The sequence below is a fragment of the Palaemon carinicauda genome, chromosome 11 (genome assembly GCF_036898095.1).
Source record: "Palaemon carinicauda isolate YSFRI2023 chromosome 11, ASM3689809v2, whole genome shotgun sequence".
NCBI classification, from domain to species: domain Eukaryota; kingdom Metazoa; phylum Arthropoda; class Malacostraca; order Decapoda; family Palaemonidae; genus Palaemon; species Palaemon carinicauda.
Genome location: NC_090735.1, coordinates 12,037,605 through 12,046,043, shown reverse-complemented (window position 1 = coordinate 12,046,043; position 8,439 = coordinate 12,037,605).

The window sequence follows — 8,439 nt, the reverse complement described above, 5'->3', positions numbered from 1 at the left end:
GCTCAGGCACACTTGTATTCTGTTTCCTTATTTCCTTTCCTCACTGGGCCATTTTCCCTTTTGGAGATCTTCTATTTTCTCTTTTAGAGATCTTGGACTTAAAGCATCCTGCTTTTCCAACTAGGGTTGTAGTTTAGTTAATAATAATAATAATAATAATAATAATAATAATAATAATAATAATAATAATAATAATAATTCCTTTTAATTCGGTTCAAACTTCTTTCCGAAAACCAGTTAAGTTGATGGGCGCAAAAACGAGAAGGCTGCCCCACCTTAATAAATAATAGTTATGAAAAATTCCATGAAATTCGAATTAATGGGGCTATCTGCTGTACCTCGTTTACAAAATGTTGCACAATATACACTCCGCTTACAAGCCTCTTGCATAGAAATTCAGGTTGGTGGGGAATTTAGGGGTTGTGGGTATACGCAATAAAAGTACTGAAATCAATGCGTAAAAAAAAAAAAAAGTTTATAAGAAAATCTAAAAGGAAAATGCTGGAAAAGGCCCGAATGAAATACGACATCACCGTCTCCCATTTTAATGTGGCCCATAAACCCCCACAACCTCACTCGTCCGTTCATTCGGCCATAACCCCATTTTCCAAGTACCCGTTCAGGTCAGTTTAAGGATGTAGATAGGCCAACAGCACCTAATTTATGCTCCAGAGGAAACGCCATTGCCAATGTCCATGCTCGCCCTGCTCCTACGCTCCATCTCTCGTATACTGTAATGTTCACTAGAGGCGAAGAAGCGCTGCTATCTGCTATTGTTGTTAGTTCTAAATATGAAAACAAACAATAAAGGTCTGAGTTATATTCACAAACCATTATTATTATTACTTGCTAAGCTACAATTCTAGTTGGAAAAGTAGGATTTTGTAAACCCAAGGGGAAATATAGCCCAGTGAGGAAAGGAAATAAGGAAATAAATAAACTACAATAGAAGTAATCAACAATTAAAATAAAATATTTTAGGAACAGTAACAAGATAAATCTTTCCTTTAAAAACTATAAAAAATAAAAAGAATAAAAACAAGAGGAAGAGAAATAAGATAGAATAGTGTGCCCGAGCGTACCCTCAAGCAAGAGAACTCTATCCCAAGACAGTGGAAGACTATAGTACAGAGGTTACGACAATAATGACATTATCATACCATGAAACTGGTAGAGTATTAAGTTGATACCACGAAAGATAGCGGGAAGTACCAACTTGATAAAATAAAAAAAAAATCGAAAAAGTATATAATTCTTAAGATACTTTCAAAACCTTTTCATTTATAGAAGTTCAATCTGGTGATCTAGGGCTGGAACCACTAGGTTATTCAATACCCCATCAGGATGGTCAACAGAGATAGATAAGAGTGTCTATAGAGCAAGAAAGAGATTTCGAAAGTAAATGAAACGAAGTACCAAGACCTAAAGAAGAAATTGGAGGACATTCCCCCTCTCTCTCTATACACAGTTGCAAAATGAGGGTAGCGGTTAAGAAGGTGTGTATCTAGATCATGTAGAGGACTAAAATGTGAGCATTGATAAAGGCAGAACGGACGTTGCATAGACCCGTTTAATATTAGCTGCAATGCACCTAATGTGTACTATAGCAGCACTAAGTCCCATTGAAAAAGAAACCTCTCTCTCTCTCTCTCTCTCTCTCTCTCTCGCAGCACTAAGCCCCACTGAAAAAGAAACCCCTCTCTCTCTCTCTCTCTCTCTCTCTCTCGCAGCACTAAGCCCCACTGAAAAAGAAACACCTCTCTCTCTCTCTCTCTCTCTCTCTCTCTCTCTTGTGTACTAGCAGCACAAAGTCTCATTGAAAAAGAAACCTCTCTCTCTCTCTCTCTCTCTCTCTCTCTAAGCACTAAGTCCCACTGAAAAAGTAACCTCTCTCTCTCTCTCTCTCTCTCTCTCTCCTGTGTACTAGCAGCACGAAGTCCCATTGAAAAAGAAACACCTCTCTCTCTCTCTCTCTCTCTCTCTCTCTCTCTCTCTCGCTAATGCAAGCATCAATAAGAATGTAGGGTCACGCTCGCATCTCAGCCATTTTCTCTTATGGGTATCACAAGGACCCATTAAATCAGTAATGCTCTCCTTTTATCACCATCAAGTGTATTGTTCTACAAACATTTCCCATATCAGGGGAGAGGAACGATGCCAATAATAATGATAACAATAATGGAAGAATAAGAAAAAAAACAAATGATTATAGAACATGAATCATTCACAGAAATTATTTTCAAAATTATAAATTTATACAAAATAAAACTTGATTGAATTTGAAAAAAAAACGATAAAAATTGTAATATGAGTATACAAACTCTTAACTACACCATTTGAATTTGAGGTTATTAATTAACTTAGTCATGGCCTGCAAAATAAACAATTAAATAATGTCAGTACATAACGTACGTATTCGATAAAATTATCCATTTAATTAATTAATACAGGAGTATCTATTAAATTTAAAAATAGCAGCACAAGTGAGAAGGTCAGCACAGATGAAAGGATAGATCAAGGTAAGGTCATGAGAAACGAATAGAGGGAAAATAGGTTAATGAAGTGTAAAAAATTAGAACTGCTAGGAGGAGAGAGAGATAAGGTTCGGAAAATGTATTGAGAAGGAAAGATTTTGATATCCAAGGGGATCATTAAGTGAAACCAACAAAAAAACAAACAATAACAACAACAACAAATGCAGCTGCAGGACAAAGCCCTCATACATGGCTGTGGTTTGGCCAATTTTCATCACCATACTGGCCATTGCGGACTGGTGATGGTGAAAGACTTTGTCTGATCGCTCACAGCAAACCAACCTAGTTCGGGTGGGCCCTGACTAGTGCAGCTTTGGTGATCATGGCGATACACAGAGCCTTTCACCATATTAATGTATCCCCCACTCAGAAATACAAGTCTAAATGAAAGTGGTTTCGACGAACTGCTAATGAATCTTTTGTGTGGATTTATAGAGCGATTAGCATATGGAAATTTTAGTGCACAGTGGGTTCATCCACGATTCGGTAGTTAAAAAAAAAAACAAAAAAAAAAAAAACGTAGCAGTAATTTCTGCTGTTCTCCAAAGTCACCGTAACTTCTTAAGGGAAACGGCCTAGTGTTGAACACATAATAGATAAATAAATATATATATATATATATATATACAGTATATATATATATATATATATATACAGTATATATATATATATATATATATACAGTATATATATATATATATACACAGTATATATATATATATATATACACAGTATATATATATATATATATATTTATATATACAGTATATATATATATATATATATTAAATGAGAGAGAGAGAGAGAGAGAGAGAGACATACGTGTGTGATTGTTCGTCTTTCAGACGTAAACCCGAATGGTATCCCTAAGCGGATGGAGGAGAGTTATCAATTCGTCTGGCTGTAAGTAAACCGGGATTTCCAGCCAAAAACCTTTTTTGAGAAGATTACTAAGGGGAACAAAACTCCCTTACAAAGGTCGGACAATTTTCGTTTTCACGTTAGAATTCTGAGGGAACATGTTCTTTAAATGAAAAAAAAAAGAGAGAAAAAAAATGTATTTAATAAATATCTTAACAATAGGCGAGTAATAAAAAAAACCTTGAAGAAAAACTGTAATAATAATAAAAATTATAACAATAATAATTTTATAATAACAACAATAACAACAATAATAATAATAATAATAATAATCTCCTCTATGTCACAAAGAGCAAGTATCTGGTTATACATACACACACACACACACACACATATATATATATATATATATATGTGTATATATTTCTTTTCGGTTACGCTCAGTGAGAGGGGAGTGCGTGTGCCTGCATATTTATCTATATGTTTAGCCGTAATTTTTGACAGGTCACATACACTAGTAATAATAATAATGATAATAATATTAATAACAATAATAATAATCATAATAATAACAACAACAACAACAACAACAATAACAATAATAATAATAATAATAATAATAATAATAATAATAATAATAATAATAATAATGATGATGATCGAAAAAAATATAAGCTTTACGACCCTCAATGCATTATTTTTAATAAGACTTAAATATTATTATCAATTTTATTATCATTATCATTATTATTATTATTACTTGCTTAGCTACAACCGTAGTAGGAAAAGCAAGGTGCTATAAGCCTATGGGTTCCTGCAGGGAAAATAGCCCAGCGAGGAAAGGAAACAAGAAAAATAAAATATCTTAATTACAGTTACATTAAAATGAATATTTCCTAAATAAACTATAAAAATTTAGGAGGAACAACTTTTTAAAATCTGTATATATATATATATATATATATCATATATATACTATATACTGTATATATATACTATATATATACTGTATATATATATATATATATATATATTATATATACTATATACTGTATATATATACCATATATATACTGTGTATATATATATATATATACTGTATATATATATATATATATATATAAAGCCCTTCCTAAATGGGGATAGCTTAACGTGGTGAAAGGGTTTGCGCATTGCTATGATCAGGAAAGCTATACTAGTCAGGGACACCCATACATAGTTGGATTGCTGTAAGCGATCAGACTGGTCTCCCACCATCACTAATCCGCAATAGCCAGCGTTGTAATGAAAATGGTCAAACATCAGACATGTCAGAGGACGTGTCTGGAGCCTTTGTCCTGCAATGGACTAGAAACGTCTGTAATAGTTATTGTTGTTGTTGTTGTTGTTATGTGTCTGTTTATATATATATATATATATATATACACATAATATATATATATATATACACACACACATATATATATATATATATATATTTGCATGTGTGTACTTAGCAATATTAAAACTCAAAACAACTTATGATGGTTCTACAAACCACATTCCTATCTTCCCATTTAACAACCCCCCCTGCCCCCACCTTCACCCAAACAAAAAGGCACCGGTCGAAAACAAAAACAAAAACAAAAAAAGCATGAGAAGGTGAAAGTTGCTCTTGCCCCTAATAAGACAGATACAGATTATGACTAAACGAAACGGGGATACAAAAAGAAAAAAAAAAGAGGCAAGTCAAAGACCGTTAGCCATAGACTTTCTAACTCCCACCAACAGCGACTGAGGCTTCAGGGAGACTTCAAGCCTCCGAGCCTGATGCCTTATATTCATCCGATGATATCTGAAATCCCTTTCCCCGCTCCTTTCTCCGTAATCTCCCTTACCAAAGGCAGAGAGTATTAATGTGCCTACTTTATCACAACAAGTCTCATCTAGGATGCCCGGACGCCGTCTTGAGAGGGCCATTCTACGGTGGGCTGTAAGGTCGTCTCTCACGCGTTAAAGGGTCGTAGTTTCGACCGTAACGACGTTCGCATGAATCCCATAATGGAACCCAATTGCTCTCAGTAAGCCCAGAATGCAATTATCAGTGGGGGATGCCTCACAGAAAATGAATAAGGGAAAAATAATACTTCTTTCTAGGATCACAAAGAATTAATATATATATATGAAGAGGACTTATTTTCTGTGATCCATAAAATCATTATAATAGCACAATGTCTCCTTTTAACATAATAGACAAACTGTAAAAAGTAAAAATTGAACGTATACTTTCGCAACATCTTTTAACGTTAACGGCCTTATACAGTTAGCGGTAACTCATTAATCATTATTGTTGATACCTATGACAAGAAGAGCGCCCCCCCACCCCCTCTCTCTCTCTCTCTCTCTCTCTCTCTCTCTCTCTGAGAGCATGCCACCCGAATTTCACTTTCATATGCATATACCATGATTGTACATGGATGGAGAGAGAGAGAGAGAGAGAGAGAGAGAGAGAGAGAGGTTGTACATGGATTAATGCATACATGTCCATAAAACAAATTCAAATGACTGCTTAAACCTGTAGCGAGACAATGAAGAAACTCCCCAATGAAAACTCCAATAGGATTTTTCACAGCGCTAAGTGTAGCAAATGAAACCCGCACCGAAATGAACATGTAACATCTTATCTCTGTGAATGATATTGAATTAAAAGCATCTCCGCTACCCATTCACCGATGAGTATCTCTTCCCCATAAATCAGGAGGCCATCTGGCAAAGCAGCAGCAGCAGCAGCAGTAGTAGCAGTAGTAGTGGTACTTCCCCAACCACAATCCTCCCCTCATGCAACCCCAATCCAGCCCCCCCCCCCTACTAACAAACAAATAAACAGCATCTCGTTGACTAGGAAACGAGGTAATCAAATATATTTATTTATGTTGACACTAACCCGTTTGAATTTATTAGCTCTGCCATAGCAGAAGGTTAATAAGGTGGATACGTATGGGGAAAGGGATCGACGATTTATATAACCAGGGGAAGGAAACGCTGCAAGGAAGCATTTTCATTCAGTCATGGTATCGAAAACATTTTCAATCAGTCATGGTATCGAAAACATTTTCATTCAGTCATGGTATCGAAAGCATTTTCAATCAGTCATGATATCGAAAGCATTTTCATTCAGTCATGGTATCGAAAGCATTTTCAATCAGTCATGGTATCGAAAACATTTTCAATCAGTCATGGTATCGAAAGCATTTTCAATCAGTCATGATATCGAAAGCATTTTCATTCAGTCATGGTATCGAAAGCATTTTCAATCAGTCATGGTATCGAAAACATTTTCAATCAGTCATGGTATCGAAAGCATTCTCATTCAGTCCTGGTTTCGAAGGCATTTTTTATTCAGTCATGGTACCGAAAGCATTTTCATTCAGTCATGGTACCGAAAGCGTTTTCATTCAGTTATGGTATTGAAAGCATTTTCATTCAGTTATGGCATTGAAAGCATTTTCATTCAGTTATGGTATTGAGAGCATTTTCATTTAGTCATGGTATTGAAAGCATTTTCATTCAGTCATGGTATCAAAAGCATTTTCATTCAGTCATGGTTTCGAAAGCATTTTTCATTCAGTCATGGTACCTAAAGCATTTTCATTTAGTCATGGTATCGAAAGCATTCTCATTCAGCCATGGTAATAAACTTGGCAGTGACTTTGAGACAAGACAAGAAAAAAATGGGAAAATTAAAAGTAACTTGCATTATTCTATGAGAGAGAGAGAGAGAGAGAGAGAGAGAGAGAGAGATTCGAAAATTATTCTTTAGCGTATCTAACCACTTCATATTTCTAACAATAGTGTTTTTTATATCAAAATTTAAACTTCACAGACAATGACCGCTTTACCAGCAACTGCATTTGAAAAGTCCTATGAATAAAACACTCTCAAATTAGAGTATCCAAAGACCAAGCTGTAAATGATAAATAACATTGGAGACCTGATAAACGTACTACCGTGTTTGGATTGAAGAAAGCTACGTATTATGAAGTTTTACGCTAATTCATTCATCTAGTTATTTCCTTTCCTCACTGGGCTAATTTTTTTCCATGTTGGAGCCCTTGGGCTTATATCATGCAGCTTTTCTAATTAAGGTTGTAGTTAAGTTAATAATAATAATAATAATAATAATAATAATAATAATAATAATAATAATAATACATTCCAGTAATTTGTCAAGCTGCTTATTGACGATGTAACTAAAATGTTGACTCCCTAAATTTAGAGAAACAAAGAGCATATGCAAACATGCTAATTGGCTGCTATATGATGGCTTCTGGTAATAATGCAAATGTGAAAAGACATACTAAACATATAACAATAACCGATAGCTAATGATAATAATGCAACGTCCCTGACGGGTGAACGCCAGACTGGGGTTCGAATCTCGCTGAAATTCGTTAGTTTCTTTGGTGGCTGCAACCTCACCAATATTATGAGCTAAGGATGGGGGCTTTGGGGGGAGCCTATAGGTCTATCTGCTGAGTCATCAGCAGCCACTGCCATTGCTTGGGCGCTGATCATGTGTATATATGGTCAGTCTCTAGGGCATTGTCCTGCTTGATAGGGTAATGTCACTATCCCTTGCCTCTGCCATTTATGAGTGGCCATTAAACCTTTAAACCGATAGCTTCTGGTAATAAATGGGAAAAGACATATCTATTAACAAATAACAATAGATTTGAAGATACTAAGTCACACAAAATGGATGTAAACCAACTGAAGAAAATGGAATATTAATAAAAAGAATCTGTAGTTTCTGCCAAAGATGAATATGGAAACAGCTAGAGTATGACTGACAGGGACAGCAGCTAGGCAACAATGGCGGTCCTTAGAGGCCCAACTGTCGAGCTTGGGGAAAATTAATGCACTTTGTGTGCGTGTATACCACAGCCCTGACCTGACTGACAGCTGGCCTAAATGGTCCACTGCAAAGGAAACAATTCACCAACATTTAGCCATCCTGTCATATCAGTACATAACTACCCTTCCCAAACCAACTTCCACCAACGAA